Source organism: Cyanistes caeruleus, chromosome 7, assembly GCF_971803275.1.
Source record: "Cyanistes caeruleus chromosome 7, bCyaCae1.hap1.1, whole genome shotgun sequence".
Classification (NCBI taxonomy): Eukaryota; Metazoa; Chordata; class Aves; order Passeriformes; family Paridae; genus Cyanistes; species Cyanistes caeruleus.
Genome location: NC_141707.1, coordinates 14,374,126 through 14,392,337, shown reverse-complemented (window position 1 = coordinate 14,392,337; position 18,212 = coordinate 14,374,126). Strand labels below are relative to the sequence as shown.

Below are 18,212 nucleotides of genomic sequence, written 5' to 3'. Positions count from 1 at the left end.
ATCCCCAAGAATTTCAGGAAGGTGCAGGAAGTCATGCTGCTTCGGAGGGGGGTAAAGAAATTATAAAGCTTTTCACAGAACAGGAATTTTAGAAAATTAATATTCTTGAAAGCCCTGAAAATACAATTTGTTTTTTTCTTGTTACTGAAGTAGAGCAGACAGCTGTCCCCAACTCCTGTGAGACAGCTTGGGAAATCTCTTTGCATAAACAGATTCTTTTGGCAAAACTGATTCTGAAGATCCCATTCTTGCCAGGTAAGCTGGCAGGAGAGTTGCCAGTGTTACAGCTGAACTTTGTTGAATGTACAATATATTTGAAGAAATTGTTTTTATGAATCGTATTCTCCAATGAAAATTCATTCAATGAGAAAATTTCTAGTTATAATTAATTCCCAGTTATAATTAGAACTTTTCTTAAAGGCCATTCAAGAAATTTCTGTCAAGGCTGAGAACTGAAAGAAAACCTTTTAGGGTTCTTGCCTTACTGGCAAGACAAATTCCAAACTGGAATTGAGAAAACAGCTGCTTCTCTTTGTATTCATAAGGTGACTAGTGATGACCTTTGTTAGAAAATGAGTTGAATAGAGAACCTTTGCAATCTTGTGTGGTAGGAAAACAATATTAGGTTGATTTCAGTAATTTGTATTCAGTTCTGATTAGCAGTTGCCTATGATGCTTTTCAAAACATGAATGGGTTGTTCAATTTCTTATTCCATAGGTTTTTGGTTGAGAGATTGTATCTTTATAGATAAGAAAGCTTTAACCTTGTTTTCTGATAAGCTACTCTTTGTTAGTCATATAACCTGTCTTCTGGAAAATAGAAAGTGCTTCATTTTGGATTTTGATTTAGAAATTTTTTTCCCTTTCAAGCAAGAGCCTGTCTGGGGAAGAGGCTTTCTTGTCATATCTCTGACCTACATCTATTTCTGGAATGGGTCAGATGGAAGTGCCTCCGATTTCCTTAGTGACTGATAATGGCTTATGTATCTTGGCATGTCTGTGGACCCCTTTTTGGCTGTGGAAAAATGATTGCACTTTGCTCTTTTCCTGAACCAGGCAGAAATTACTTTTTTTTTTCTTCCCCATTTTGAATCTTGGGAGCTTGACGAGTGGCTTTGTGGTTTCTGGCTCAAATATTTCCAGGTATGGGCCTTTGCTGATCAGTCATGTCAACTGGGCAAAGGATTGAGAAAGATGTGGTTTTTTTTGATGATGTCTTTAAGAGGAAGGATAACTTGTACAAATCTCAAATTGTAACCAAGAGAGTATCACATGCCCCCCTCCCCCCCTTGCCCCACCTGAGAAAACAGGTAGGGAAAGGCACTGTGTTTTGCCTTTTGAAGGGCCTCCTTGCAAGGCTTTCAGCTGCAGCTGGGAATCTTGGAGATTAAGCTAAGCAAAAGTCTGTTGGTGTGGTGTGGTTGACCTTTGTAAGGTTAAAAATAGAAACCATTTTTAAGGTCTGAAATGGAAACCCTTCAGACTTGCCTATTTCTAAACTTGTTTGTTGTTGGGCTTTTTGGAATTGATATGCATTTTATCTGTAAAAATATCTGCAGTGCACACTCTGTTTTTCTGGTGGTTTATGATACAGATGTGTGGTGTTGTAAATATCAGTGATTTAATCAAGGAACAATTTCAAGAGAACCATATGTACTCTAGCAAGAATCACATGTATAGGATGGGTCCTGTTATTATTGATGGCATTTAGGAGAGAAATGGGCTCCAGCTGGAAGCATGCAAGTGGTCATCTCAAGAAGTCATGTCTGACAATATTTGCTTTATAAATAAGGCACATGTTTTTTTTCTAGCATTAAGAGTGATGATCAGCACAGAAAAAAAAGGGGGAAATTCAGCTACTGAATTTTTTTAAGAATAAAAGCTGCTCTTTTCTGTCAGAATGAAGACATTTACCCATGACAATGCCAGAGAAATTATTTTCTGAAGCATGGGAAGTAGCAGTCACCTGATCAAAACTTCCATCGTTTGGCCTCTGCTTTTGCCATGCATCTTAGAAGTGCCTCTTGCTGACCTCTTTCTAAGAATGGCTTAGCAGCCTCCTCCAGCTCAGCCTAAGCGTAGCTGGTGTTGCTGCCCTGCCCTGGCAGGCCTTTAGACAAGATAGGAAACAGAAAAACTTGTCTGTAAAAGTGGAATACCCTGTTAGCAGAAACCAGAATATGTAGTTACAAGACATCTTACCCAAATAACATTTTCTTTTAATAAAATATCTCTACTGACTAGAATATAAATCTTTGCATAAAGTTTGTTTTTGGGAGGGTCCTAGACAGCTGAATAGATACCTGATAGATAGCCCAGATACCTGAGCACTGTGTATTTCTCCTGTGTACATGATTATACACAGACTTACTTGCCTATATATGCACATACATACAAAACCAGATATAAATCACCACGTGTATGTACTCAGGCATCATCCCAATCTGTTTTCCCAGACTTTTTCTGGAAAAGAGTGGGAACTGAGTATGATTCTGATACTGATGGCTTGGAGGAGCCATCTGTTGGCTCCAATCCATTTTGTAAACACTTTTGTATTGTTGCTGTGCCAAATGTAAACCATGTGTTGAGAGTGACAATTGATGCATCTACAGTAAGGGCATTCTTATGCATAAACTCTGCTTACAGTTTAATTTTGAAATAGAAGACAATGTCTCTGTGGTCATCCAGTATAATTTTCTTAATCCAAATGAGAAATCATGTGCTGCTCTATTTATACAGACTGTCAAAGGGCAGGTGATACTGTAGCACAAAGCTGATGGAGATGAGATGCATTATACTGGCTGAAGGCCTTGTCTTCATTTGGATGTCATGCCAAATGCTTGGGTTGTTGTTCACAAAATAACTCTTGTGCAGCAATGCAAGCTCCAAGAAATGTCTCATATAGTAATCTTATGTACTAACTTTTGAATTACTAAAAGAGCATTCAAAACCACTCATGAGCTTACACTGTTTCATTTGTATTCAAATGATACAGTTTGTCTCTGCACTGTAGAGATCATCAACAGTCAGTGTGTTGGAAGTGACAATGAATGCTGAATCATTTCCAAAAAACTCTTCAATTAATAGGACAGAGACAAAAAATAGTCTGGAGATTGCAAAAAATGCTCCCAAAATCCTATTGCTATAATATCCTTTCAGAGGCAAGGGCAAGTCCTGCTTTTCAGAACAAAGGAGTAGGCAAACAGGAGGTAACTTCCTTGAGCTAAACAGACCCTCTTTTAGCTACCACCTCAGGAAATATTTTTTTCTTCCCCACTCAATCATGAACCTAGAGGTTATTGAGACTACACTTGTCTCTAGAGCTCTTTCTTTTCCTCATTTTTTATGCGTTGTTTGTCCTATACCTTTGCTCACAATTCAAATCTTGGATCAATTCTTCATTTGTTCTCAATTGCTCAATTTGGTACCATACACTAAAGTTTGAAAATAATTTTAATTTTGTAAAGAAACATTACAATTTCATAACATGAGAGCAGTGGTCTTAACTTTGCTGCTGTTGCATATTTCCCACAGTGGCAATGTGTTTTTGCAGGATTTTCTCAGTAATGGTGTGACAGTAGAATGGGAGATCTGGTGTTTTTGAGGGATTTGCCTTGGCTCATGTTGGACTGCCATGCCCTTCTGTATATGAAGGCAAATCTTTGCCTTATGGGAAAGCCAGCTGGAGTCTGTGACTTGAGGTGTAATCCTAAGCCATGTAGCTTGAAGAAATAAATTGAAGAAATTTGTCTTCCAAAGGCTTTGAGTCATGCACTTTAGTATCTTGGAAGGATTAGAAACTTGGTCCAAATTCTTAATTTGGGATCTGGTTTTAATGGATTCTTGAAATCTCCCTGGTCCTTCCTTTGTGCTACTGTAACTAAGTTGTGCTTTTCAGTGCACATTTTGTATTTATAGCATTATTTTTCCAAATGGAAGCTTAACAGCAATCCAGTGCTGCATCCTTCAATGCACAATACCATTATTGTTAAGCATTTTCGAGTTTTTTTCTGTTGCTGCACCTTTCAGTAATGTGAAGATAGAAATAGTTGTTGCTAGCTGTAGAATCAGAATCTGTAGAATCAGACAGAAGTGCCTTATTGTTAGACTGGAAATGTCACCTCCATCAAACAGCTATTTAACTGTGATTAACAGCTGCTACTTGAGATGTGTTGTTCACCTATAACCTGTTGGACTTGTGACTGGCACTCTATTTATTCTGAATAAGTGAGTCTATAGCAAAGCTGCCATGGCTGATTTAATAATTTTTCTCCCTGTGAAGCTTGTGCTCTTTTCAGTGAACAGAATCAGGTGTTTAATGATGTGGAATGGAGGAATGAGTAATTTGTAAGGCAAGCAACCTGGGAGTGCTAAAATACCTTGGTCTACTTATGCTGTCAAAATACTAGGGAGTTTTGTGGTGGTGTACTCTAAATGGCCAGTTCACCTGCTTGAAAGTCTTATTATTATGCTTTATCTCCTCAACAGAATGAGGAGAGAATAAAAAAGATACAAATGATGATGTACTCATAGCTGGTATTGAGAAGGGACTGAAGCAGTATCAATGGCCTGATCTGACAGTAGCTTCAGAAAAAGATAATGTGCTTGGTTGTTCTACTGCTTGGGCCTAAGGAAATCTTGCTTTGTCATTCTGTAGCAACAAAAGCGATCTCCCAGAGACCTGTTTTCAGAGCATTTTAGTTCAGATTTTTGAAAGCCTATATTAGTAAAATGGATTGTATAATGACAGTCCTGAAATGCTGAGAACTGAAGATAGAAATGAGTATTACCTTATTTTTAAAGTTTATTGGTTTCAAAACAAAAGATATTATTTTTCTCTTCAAGTTGTTCAGAAAAAGGACATGCCTGGTCATTCTCCATTACCCTCTTTTGTCTCAGTTTTGAACAGTTGAAGGATTTTCAACATAAAGAATTACTGTTTTCTGTGAATTCTGAAGAACAGAAGATATTGTGGGCCTTACCATCTATGTGATAAAGGGTAATTTTCAAAGCTGGCTGGGAGATGCGAACACTATAGAAAATTCATGTTGTCTGGTGCAATGTAGCTCTTCCTATCACATCAGGCACTGGCCTCTGGTGGTTTAACCTCAGCTGGAAACTAAGTACTATGCAAAAAGTGGCCACCCACCATGGGGAGGTCAGTCAGGAAAAATGTACAACTTGTGGGTTATGTAAAGTTTAATACCTGGAACAAGGAAAAACTTAACTATTCTAATGATAATCATAATGGCAATGAAAAGGAGAGAGAGAATAAAACATGAAAGAAACAAGAGTTGCTCAACACAGTTGTTTACCACCTCCTGGCTAATGCCCAGCCCATCCCTGAGCAGTGATCAGACCCTCTTGGCCAATCCCCCAATTTCTATACCAGGCATGGTGTTCTATGATATGGAATATCCCTCTGGCCATGCTCCCTCACAGCTTCTTGTGCATCTCCTCACAGGCAGATCATGAGGAACTGAAGTGTCCTTGATTTGAATATGCACTACCTAGCAACAACCAAAACCTCAGTGTGTTATCAGTGTTATTGTCATGCTGAGTTCAAAACACAGCTCTGTGCCAGCTAAGAAGAAAATTAACTCTCTCACAGCCAAAATCAGGATGCCTGTCCTAGTGGCTTGCCCTTCTAGGGACTGTTTACTTTTTGATTTGAAAACTACAAATGCTTCTTCTCCATTCTTTCACACTGCAAACAGGAAAACTTCAGCAGGCAATTCCTTGTACAATATATGCTGTTGAAAACAAGCACTGCAGTTATAAATGTGTCTATTAACTTGTAGGTCATAATCTGTCAATAATGAAGGATTTACCTTTTCTTCCACATGTGTGTTATATAAGGGTTAACAGTGATCAAGAGCTGTAGAACTTTTTCCTAAGTCCCAGTATCTTTCAGCATCTAAGCATTGCTTGGATGAAAGTGGCTTCAGAACTGTCAGAAAGAAATCCCTAAAAAAACATCCTCATAAGTCACTTTCATATAGGTTTATTCACTTTTGAAGCATTATAAATAATGCAAATTTAGTGTCCATCTGGACACTAGGTTTTTGCCAACTGCTACCAGACCAGCTGCAAAATTCACTGACTACAAGCTTTGCAGCTGCCATGTGCAGTCAGTGCCAAGAAGGAGCACACTGCAAATTATCCTTTGAGTGCTTGGAGTAGTATGCTGGACTGGAAAACAGGTTTACAAGGAGTGAGATAGGGAAACAGGAATGTAAGGCTTTGCTTCAAGGCATTCACCTTTGTTTTAGGAAGGCTGCTTGCAGAGAGAATCTAGCTGAGATCTAATCACCTTTGTTTGCAGTGGCTCTTGTGATTCTTGTTTACATGCTTCCTACTGTAATGCATATTATCTGCACTGTTTGTGGCATGTAATAATACTAGCTACAGAAATTCATAGAATCTCTGTATACCTATAATTTTGATGCCTGCATCTGAATGCTTTTGTTTTTCAGTATTTTTAGTCTTCCCTTGTAGGCTTTGTTGGCTGCTTATCTGAATTAACTGGTAGATATTCTCTCTTAGGAACAGTTTCTTGTCAACATATTCAGACTGTTTTGGCCTCTATGGTTTTGGATCTACATGGGACTCTTAAATTTTGAGGAAACCCCTCATTTCCTTGAGCAACTGGTCTGCTTTGTCACTCAGGATTTGTTAATTTTGATTTGTTCTTCCAACTGCTCAGTATTTTGGAATGCATGTCCCAGTAGACCTGAAGATGCTGATGAGGAGCCTAGGGCTAATGCTCTGTAAATTGAAACCCAGAGCTCATAGCAAAGGTGATTGAAACTCTGACAACAGGGGAAAATACAAGGTCTAAATTGAAGATGGATCTAAGATTATTGCAAGCTTTTTTTTTCATTAAGAAGGTGTTCTTTACCTTCAGGGAGAGTCCATGTTTTTTGACCATTGATATTAAGTTGGGTAATACATTTAGATCTCTCCAAGCACCACCACTGTATATATCAGTTTTATAAAACAGTGTTCAGTTACTCAAGGAATAGAGCTTTCTAATAAAGAGCTGGACAATGGTAGGCACCTTAAATTGAAGGCATCTGATATTCAGCCATGTTCTCAAGCTACTTTAAGGTTCAGAGCAGAATTTCAGCTGACAAAAATCAGTGTCAGCTTTTTCAACTGTATTGGATCTATGCAGGTTAACGTGAGCTGAGGAGCAAAGCATTACTTCGTTCTCTTGGTGTGTGTGTATTTGGGTGATTGTGCTGCTCCATTCATTTGGTTCAGCAACTCTGCCACTTCACTTGTGAGTTTTCAAGAACAGGAGGAGGAAGGATCTTGATTATTTATTTTGTCTTCTTCCAGACCACAGTGCACGGTCTGATGGCAATTAGTCTTCTCTGCTACAGAAGAACACCATAGAACATTAGTGGGGAGGCTTGCATAAATATATATACTTAACTGTGAAATTCATAACTAGCCTCTTCAAAACTAAGCTTCTGTAAAAGTCTGGATTTTGGGGAATTGGTATGTTATTGATGAGTGATCCACCATTTTTCTTATTGTCAGTCACATACTACATGAAAAGAGGGATTTTATGAAAGGGATTGGGATAGGCTAGCATAAATCTCTGGACATTTCAGGTTTTGTGTTCATCTCTCAGTTGCAGTGCTCTGGCTTTTCATACACTGGTTATGGGTGCTACCCTGAATCCTAGACTTTAGAAAATACAGGTCATTACCTCATGTTCAGTGAGACTTGCCTCATTTCCACATTTTATTTTTTCTTTAGATGGGTATTAATATTTTATCATGTAAATATTTTACTATGCCACAGTACTATTAATAAAATTATTTTTGGTCTTATCTGGGAAATTTGCCATATAATGAATATCGGTTTATTATTTGTAATAGACCTCTTACAGCTAGAGTTGTATTCTGAATGTTTATAATTGAACGAGATAAATATTTTGTTTCACTCTGATAACAAATGTCACTCAGAGAGCTCAGGTGTTTATGCAGTGCCAGTTGATAAGCAGAGGTGTAGCACAAATCTGACTTTACCAATATACAGAGCAAGGGGAAACTAGGGGCATAGTTGAGCTGTGTCAGTGTGAGTGCCCTTGGCTTTAGAAGTCAGGATGTGTTTGCCTGCTGTACTGCATGAGAGCCCCAGTTCTGCCATGCAGCTCAGGCTGAAGGATGTTGACTTCTCATTTGTGTAAGCTCAGTGAGAAGAGCGTATAAAGTATAGTCTGTGTAATAAAATACATGCATATCAAAATGGAAACTAACAGGCATAAGTAAAAGTGATCTATTGATACTCCAAACAGTGCAATATGGAAGTATTAAGAAATAATTTCAGTCAAGGCAAATCTTTCCTTAACTCTCTGTGAGCATAACAGCTGTGAGCTTTATTTATGTGAGCAGAAGAAAAGGAAGGTGGAAAAGTTTTCTTTATGCAAACTAAATTAGACTGTTTCAGATGAATGTAAGGCTTCTGCAATATATATTTGCATATTGTTGTAACACAAGTGACTCTAGGGAGAACATTAATTTCTAATTGAGACATTACAAAATTTTAGTTCTTCCATTACAGTACTATTCTATTATAGTCAAGTAAAAGCACCATATAGAAAATCAACAGAATTATTTCAAAACTGAACTCAACTTGGAAACATTTATCCCAAGAGATAGGTGCTGGGGCTGACTGCCTTTAAAGATTCAGAACTTTAGCTACTTCCAGTTTTTTGGCATTCATGCTTACCTGTCCAGTGTATATGGAGAATGAAATGTATTTTGGGCTAGCCATTCAAGTAGTTTGTTAACTGAAGTTCAGTGACAAAACCACTAAATCCTGGAATCTGTGCACACTGAGATTTTATAAAACCTTCTCGTGTTTGAGGGACTCAGCCAGCCCTCAGAACTGAACTTCCCCAGATGCATTCAGCTTGGCCCCATTTCTATTAAAATCCATTTTGTGAGAACAGGTGCTAACATCAGCTTGTTACTAGGTACAGAAATTAGCTGGAGACACCCATCATGATGATGGGGTGAGTGTTGAAGTCCAGTCATGTGCCATTGTGGCCCCTAATATGTGCCCTAAAGGACTTTATTGCAGCTGTAAAAGTAGGACTTTTAAAATGTGAAACTTATTTTTAAGAATTTACAATTAGTCAAAGATTGCTTTTGAAGAAAATACTGCAATATAAAATAGCTAATTGAGCAATATAAGCCATAAACACCTCAGGGAAGCTCTTAAAGGACACTTTTAAAGCTGACTTTAGAAATCTGCTGGGCTTTTTTAAAGTATTCCTGCCTCTAGCAACACTTCTTTGAAAACTTGACAGGCAATGAAGGGATTGAGGACGGAACTTTGTTTCCATGAAAGGAAGTGGTAAATTCCCTCTGACTCCTACTGCTGGTCTGCTTTCATAAAAACAAGGAGGTAGGGAGAAGGACTGACAGATACCGATGGAGTGGGGAATAGGTTTGGGAGGCCTCCTTTTTATGACTTCATAAAATGACTTTTATAAAGTTATTTTCACATGAGCGGGGTGGCGAGGAAAAAGGACGTATTTTTCACTGGTCATTTTTGGATCTAGGTTTGTATGGCAAAAGGACCAGAGATGATAACAAGATTTATATATCCATTTGACGAAATCTTGCCTTCATTACAGTCATTCATGAAACTGGCTCTTCATCTCCGTACAGCCAAAGCTTCACCTTTAGTGTTTACCTTTTATCAACTTGCTTAATGTCTGCCTGAAGCGCATGCAAAGTGAAACAATATTTATGTAGTTCGCATGAACTAGTTTTGCTGGCAACATTCTCTGCAATCAGTAGGTTGAAGATGTTATATTGTTTGCGTTGGGGAGTTTTTGTGAAACAGACCATTAATCCAAATCGGTGAATTCTAAAGCTGCTTGAGGTTACCTACTATTTTCCTTAGACTATCCGTTCAACAGAGTATATTGCAAAAATGAATCAAAGCTTTTAACACATTCTTGTTTTTAAAGTATTTCAAAGTTCACTTCACAACTTCTAAAATATATTTGCTAAAATTTTGCACTCTTTTCACTTTGTGTTTTTATTACTTTAAAGTTTCTTAATTTTTCATATTATTCCTTAACTACAGTAGGCTTTTAAAATATACTTGCAAAGCAGTTTTGAATAAATTTGAGTTTTTGAGTTCTGTTAGCAGTGAATGAACATTTTTGAACCAAATTTATTCTGTTTTCATATGATATATGAAAAAAATAGCACTTCTACATCAAGTAATTTTTGATACTGAAACATGATGGGCAAGAACATATTTTGAAAATGTTGACTGACATTGCTCTTTTCATGGAAAATCCTACTGATTGTAGTGTGCCAAGTGGTTACTTTGACCTGACTCCTTTTCAGGTGCTCAGTGCTGCTCCTCACAGGGGCTTGTAAGATCATGGCATTCCCTGGTGAAGAAATGCTTCCAATGGTGATTGTTATCACTCTTAAGGTTGAGATGTGCAAATCATAGAACACCCAGTTTGTTTTCGTTCTTCCAGCTTTTGCTTAGTACAGGAAGGCAAAGAAGGTCTCTATGGAAATCATTATTCACACTTTAACAGCTGCTATGGGCGTATTCAGAACACAAATAGAAGCTATTGAAGCCCCTGTGATGTGCTGGCTCTGGTGTGGTGCTTAAATAATTCACCATCAGTCTGAAGATCTGATTTGATGAACTTGAGGAGCTATAGGGAATTGTCTGAGAAATTGCCAGTGTCATTTGGCCCATGTAGTAGGATTAATTATAAATCCCAATCAAGGTCTCTTTGGAGAGGATGCAAGTTTCAAATGGGCCCAAAATGGGCCGGAGATTTGGGCTGAGCTTTCCTGTGCTACTTAAAGTATGCTTGAATTGAAATCCCATTGAGATGAATAGAAACTGGGCATTAAACACTCACTGTAGGTGGTTTGCAAATCAGTCTTGAATATTAACAGTGATCTTTCAGTCCTATTGAGACTTATAATAGGAGGTATTATAAGTGAAATAAATGGGCTCTGACACAATTCTGGCATTTTTGTTAAAACAGGCTGTATGTGCAAAATTGCAGGCACATCCACATACTCTGCCTAATGGGTAGGCCCTTTTGACTTCCAGTTGATGTACTGTCTTTATTACAAAGTTACTGCTTGGGCAAGGAGCTTTAATATATTAATAATCAGTGCCTTAGGCCAGGTATCAGGTGGCTTTTATTATGTCAGTCTGTGTGGTCCCACATTTAACTCCATGGGCAAAGAAGTAGAGAAACCGCTCTTACTTTCATTTATTTCTCATATCAGAGAGCTGAACAATTTCAGATCTCTGCTCCATTTCTTTTGGTAAGCAATTCCCTTCTGAGTTACTTCAACAAATTTCTGGCTGCAGATGGTTAACTATTTGAATGCACACAATCTTGTTAGTGTCAAAGAATTGTAATTATTCTGTATTTATCCTCCTTTTTCTTAAATCCACAAAAGCGACTTTGCACTGTTTGATTTTAGCTCTTGTTAGCATTGGAGTGGACTTCAAGAATTTATCAGTTTTTGCTACATATATCATGATGAATTTATATCCTGAAGAAAGCAGATAATGCTTCATACTGAAATAATAGTTAATTAGGAAAAATAGTAAAAATTAGAATTAAAGTTTCATTTTTAAATTAATGCAGAGCATAAGAAAGTGCTGAGGCACTTGTCTGTATTGCTTAAGAATAAAGTTAGTGATGTGGGGCAAACAGGATATTAACGCATTTAATATGATAATAGCTTAACACTAGTGAAATAAGACCATTTTTAAGCAAGACTATTTCCTTTTTATCTTTACTGGTCTGGGCAGGCATTTGGTCATGTGAACTGCACTTAGCTATTTTACTGCCCTAAAAATACAATATTCCATTGCTGGCAGTGTAGAGGTCTGCTCCTCCAAGCGCTTGCTGTGAAGAAACTGCTACAAAGAGATAAGTAAGCATTGGGATTATTATGAGGCCGAGCCCACCAGAATAAAAATATTTGTGTGCTTTATGAATAGCTCCCATGACTATGTAGCCCAGGGCATAAGAATCTCGGTGACTTTGGCATATTATCAGTTTGTTTGCATATGAAACCCAAGGAAACCTTGGAGGGTGTGAACACAGGTAAAACTTTCATAGTACCTTTTTAAGGGAAGAATTGCATACATTAACAATTACTTCTAAAAATGCAGTGGTCTGCTTTGAGTGATCAAAGAGCCACTAAGGAAGTAATAGTGTCAGTCTGGGGCCAAAAAAGAATCCTCTAAAAATTTGAGTGAGGCACTTTCAAATTATGATTAGCATTCATACAAGTCAGTTTCAGTTTAAATTCTTGGGTGAATGAGAAACTCAGATTCTGGATGTTTCAAAGGTTTACATTCCAGCTGCAAATTGGACTGCAAATAGTTTCTTAGCTTAGTCCTTTCTAATAAATGCCGATTAAATTTGAGTTATGTGAGATTAAAAAGGAAACGTTTTTTGGGTTTTTTCTTATTTGGAGATTGTTGTATAACTAATTGCCTTCTTTCTGAGGGTCCTGAAGTTTCTGGGTAGTGATTGTCATGGTCTACTATGTTCAGTAGAGGGCAGCATCAACCTAAACAAGTGGGAACACATTTAATTTAAGGATTTCAGTACAAACGGGAGAGGCTCCAGAAGGTGACACAAATGCAGTTGATAAGCTTGTATTCTGATATTGTAACAGATCAAATCCTTAATTCACAATTGAGTATTACAGTGTCTCTGCAATAACATATTTGTTATCTTCTCATAGTAGTACATTTCTCAGAATATTGATTACCACACCTTAGTTATTATGACACCTACGGCCTTCTATTTACAGGTACTTTGAAATAGAACAAAATGAAAAAAAGGATCAAAAACTGAGTGTTTTGTGGCTGAAATGCTACTGAAGTCACAGGTTATACAAACTAGATATTGATACAGGTGATGACACACTGGTCCCAAGGATCTCAGTTAAAAGGAGAACTCAAGGACATTGGTTGCTGATGAATCTAGTTGCTTTGGATCCAGGGTTGAGTCAAATGCAAGATTTGGACTAAAAAGGGCAAGTACTTGTGTAATTATGGCTTAAGGAAATTTGCTCAAAGTTTTGACTGTCCAAGGACTGCACTGAGTATAGTTTATTCACTGTAACTGAATTGTTAGGTTAGCCATTCCTCACCTCGCTGCCCACAGCCATACTCATTCCGTCACAGTGGAATGGGCCCATTTCAGATTTAGTCATTTTACCACATGATTGTACTTAAACAAGGTGCTTGCAAATTTATGTACAAGTTCTACTGATGTCAGTGATGCTTCTGTGTATACTGGAGTGTTTTGCTGAGAGGAGAACTGCCAGAGGAAGTCTGAATCATTAGGTCATCAGTACAGCCAGGCTGTCAGCCTGCACAGTGGCAATAGATGATCCAGGCAAAACATCTGCAGGGGCTTTTCTTGTAGGAGTTAACAAATTGTATTCTGAATCAGGGCACCAGGAGATAAAAGTGGGTATTGAAAACAGTATTTTTTTTCCTGCTGACAACAATTTTAAGGTATCTGGATGATTATAGCTTTTTTTCCCTGGATGTATTTAGAGTTCCTTGGCTAAGGAAGATGCATGATATTTCAGTTGATTCCTTGTTACAGGCTAAAAGAACTGGAACAGGTCTTCTATTTTGTGAATCTCAAGGTGCATTATTTAACCTTGAATTGTGTCAAAATCCTGTTTCAGCATAAAGACTACATGTGCATACGCTTAATGAAAAAGACCCTAAAGATTTGTAAAGAGCCTAAGTTTATATACTCCATTAAATATGATCTTCACAGGCTAATTAGTTAGAAATTTTACCCTTGCTTATAGTATACAACATTTTATGGTCAATAACAGTAAAATCTATGTAAACCATGCTCTCTATTAATAAACATTATATGCTTCTGGCTTTCAAATAAGGAAATTGATTACTTGTTTTTCTCTAGTGACTGGGCTGCTGGCAGAGTAAAATCCAAGCAATTAACATTATGGATAGATTGTTTCATGTGAGACATGAAGACATTACAGATAATTTTGCTTTCTATGAAAATAAGGATACTAGTACTGTGAAGAAAACTTAGATCAGCAATATCTAAATGAAGAGATTTTGGGGAGGGTCCAAGCTCTCTGGGGGTTGATATTGCATGGTAATATTTCCCCTGTATGTTGCAGGTTTGTATCCAACCAAGATTAGTACTCACTCAAACTGGTTATTAGCTGCTTGTTGTTGGATAGCTTCTGTCCTGTTTTTAGCAATAATGTGTATGCCCTTTAAACTTCCCCTGTAAAGGGCACTGTTGACCTTTTTAAAGGAGGCACTGAAATGGAATGATTTGGGTTATGCACCACTCTCCCCATCCCTGCAGGGGCCTCTCTGGGTCAGCATTTGAAATACAACGGTAGAATGAATGTTCTCTATGGAGCTGTAAGCTTATGTGACAAACTGTTGTTCTGCTAACACACACAGACATAATCATCTTCTGTTCCAGTCCAGGAGCTCCCCAGACAATGTGTACTTTGGGGATGTATATAAATGAGCAACTCATTTTAACTTTTCAGCTAATAGGATTTCCAGTATAAGCCAGAAGAAAATACCTGTGCCCTTTTATACCCCTTACTTTCCCATAGAGGGACATTGCTGAAACAAAACAGCCTCTCATCCTAGAGTGACATGTTTGAAATGTGCACCGTTGTATGTGGAACCCTACAAGCCCAGGACATAGAACAAATATATTAAATAAAGGTCTGCTGTGGTAGAGGTCTTTTTCTATGGCCACACTCACTAAACAGATGCTGAAAATATTTTAGTAATTTAATTAGAAAATTCAGGCTAATGGGTCTTCTGGTTATGAATAGAATTTAGATTGCCTTTATACTTTAAGAATGTAGTTGTTTAGCTTCAAAGGGAAACATTGGACTGGATGAAGAACAATTGCTTTTTTTGCAAAGAGCAGTCTTATTGATCTTGTCTGAAGAAAGCAGAATTTTCAACAGATTTTGTTTAAAATACTAAGGTTAGCACACAGTGCTAACCCTTCTCCTTCCAAAGGTGTTCCCTGGGCACCAAATATAGTTCATAAATATATGAAAAATATCTGACCAAATATCCAGCTAAAAACTAATAACTTCAATGCTTAGAAATTGAGCTTTTACATATGGGAGACTTCCCTCTCTCCTGTATTTTGTTATTTCGTTTGTTTTTTAATCAAGAACAAAGTATATTTATAAGGATAGCAGTTCAGGAAGATTTTCCTGCCTTTTTCTATCCTCTAGTAGCTCCTCCAAAATACCTACACTGAATGTACTTCACAGGTCACAACTATTTTTGAGTTGAAATCTTGAAAAGGCCAAATTAACTTTTTTACATGAGTGTTTTTCCCTAAACAACTTTGCAGTCCCTAGAGCAGCTGATGATAATTTTTCCTTTTTTTTTTTTTTTTTAACTAGACTATATAATGGTCAGACCAAGGCAGAACTGATTCATGCAGAGATGAAGATTTCACTCCTGGATGCTTAGAGCAGTGCCTAGTCATGAAACCAGAATCTGACTCTTGTATGATTCGTTCTCAAACTGGGGTGAGTCACTAACCACACTGATCTGATGCTCATCAGTTTTAAAGAAGAACTGTTGATTCTGAAAACATGTTTCCATAAGTAAATCACTTTTTCTCTAGAGAAGCAAAGGGAGGCATTCAGCTCTTGCAGTTGAACTTCAGTCTGCAGTGGAAGTTCTCTCAGTGTGCTAAAACATGAAGATTGGGAACTTGAGCAAATTCTTTTGTTGCTGAATATGAAAACATAAAATTTTTGCTGAAAGCAAAATCCTACTGCTACTTGGATGATGGCGTTCCCTTAGTAGGTGGCCACCATCTTGTTTACAAGGAAATCTCAACCATTAGGGTTTGAGCAAACTGCTTATGGTTGGCTTTTAGCAGGAATGACACAAAGAACAAATGAGGCATATATTGGATTGAGGTAAGCAGTCTCTGTTACCACAACTCTATTACTAACTTATGTTTAATTGCTCAGCATTTATGAGGTTCATAGTTTATTGTCTTTCTTGCCACACAATAGGTTGGGCAAGTCAAAAAAGCTCCAAGTTTCAAAGGCTAGAGTTTTGGGTGCCTGCCAGCACTGATCTGTTTAGCAAACAGGCAGCAGGGTGCTTATTAGTAAGTTGTGGCTTGCAAACCATGAAGTCTGTGGAGCCAGATGCACTGATCAAATAGTGAATCTATAGATCAGTAAGCTCATTAGATGAAAAAGGGGAGCACCACTGAATATAAATATAGTTTTCATAGGCTTCAATTAGCTACCATAAATGACTTTTGTAACTCCTTCTGTTGACCCAGTAGTCTAAATATTAAACATTAGTTTAAGCAACATTTGTTCCAAATTGCTTCTCTTAGAATTTCCCAATGACTTATAATTATATACTACTTCATAGTAAAAGAAAAGTGCCAAATTGCTCTTATTATTTCTATTTATTTCAGTGTAACAAATAGTGCCTACTTGTAACTCAAAGTGCTTATATATTATTCATAAAAGCACAATAAAAATTGGCAGTGAATCAACTGCTGTCTAAGATCAGGTGATCAGGTGGTTCTGTGGAAGCCAAGATAAGTCCAAGAGTTCCCTGAAGTCACTGGGGTTATGAAAATTTTCTAGTTTTAAGGATCCTACAAAAAGACACTGCAAATGACATTTCACCCTTTGAATTCAATTGGAACAAATGAAACATGAGTTGCTGTAACTTCAGATTGAAGTTTCCAAGAGCAGACTTTACTGTTTTAATTACTTGAACTTCCCTGATTGATTTTTTTGTTTTAAATGTGTTTCAGCCTGTGAATTACTTGTTAATTTCCAAGGATAGCTACTGTTAAAAGTAGTTGAAATTTGGTGTGCCTCATCACTTAAGTAATTTGGCAGGGTTCCCTCTTCTGACCATTTACCTGCTGAACCCTGGAATGACTTGAGCATTCGTAGTCCTGTTGCTTTCTAGCAATGTTCTTGTGAACACTATATATATGTCTGCAAGGAAGAAGTGAAAGATGTTGTAATGCCACTAAACCATCACTTTTGTCATGCAAAAATTCTATGAATTCTTTTTGTAGAGAGGACCCAATTCTGGTTTCAGTTGCCTCCTCCAGGAAAGTTCAATAGTAAAAAAATACCTGAAAGAGTATTTTGAAGACCAATCTGAGATGTCTTACATAATAAATAGGACAAAAATTAATTTCTACAGCTGAGAATCTTCTGTTGATAATTCTCAGAAGCAGAGAACAAAACTAGTCTCCTTTCAGCCTCTTTCCACTCTGTTATCAGCATCTTCTCTTTGTTTCCTTTCTGTTGAGTAACTCAGTGCTGCTTTAAATTTTGAGAAAAAACTACAGAAGAAAACATGATGATAGTATTTTTTCGATGATTGTCTCAGGCATTGCATGGTTGATGTGAATTAAATTTGTTTGAAGGTACTAGTCATTGTCAAAAAAGTCTTCCTCATCTGCACTTTCCACATGGACAAAAGGGATATGCTGCACAGTTTCTAAAGGAATTATTATAAATTATATTATTGGTAAGATATTTAGTTTCACGTGTTTGCACACTGCAAGAGAAGCATATTCACATAATAGAAAAAGAAATCAGAACCCATTAATTAATTTTGCAGCTTATCAGGTTGAATCTGTTTAAAAGTCTGTGACCTTAGTGGCATGCAGCTCTATTTTGGTTCTTGCACTGCAAGATGCTTAAGCACATAGCAATTGTTATGTATTTCAGTAGTTCCATGCTGGCATGCTGAAGTAAATGATGTGTATAAAATTCAGTGTGTCCTTATATTGCTTAGGCTAGTGCAAACTGCGACTTCGCACTAGTGGTAGTGAGAGCATGTTTAGCCTCAGCTCAGCAAAATTTGGAAGAAAAAGTCAGGTTGGCGTTTTCAGAATGTGTGATTTATTTGGATGTTTCTTACCCTTCAGTTAAAAGTCTACTTTAAGTCATATCGTCCAAGGGCTACGTTAGCTCTTTTTAGGTGAGAACTCTATTGTTCTGAGTCTAAATTAGGACTAGAGGCCAGATTAATAAATAATATGATTCACTTTCTGGAATTCTTAAATGACACTAGGCAAGCATACCTCCTTGAGCTTTATTAGCCTCATTATTCCTGTG

General features: G+C 37.4%; 1 protein-coding gene across 21 annotated transcripts in view; it reads left to right on the top strand.

The window, feature by feature from the left end:
* Window positions 1-18,212, top strand: part of SATB2 (SATB homeobox 2) — a 225,522-nt gene that overhangs the window by 22,235 nt on the left and 185,075 nt on the right. For all 21 annotated transcript variants that reach the window (XM_086897150.1, XM_086897170.1, XM_086897166.1 and 18 more), the window contains one exon: window positions 15,492-15,620. The gene's annotated coding sequence lies outside the window, so the exon portion shown is untranslated. The remainder of the gene's footprint in view (window positions 1-15,491; window positions 15,621-18,212) is intronic.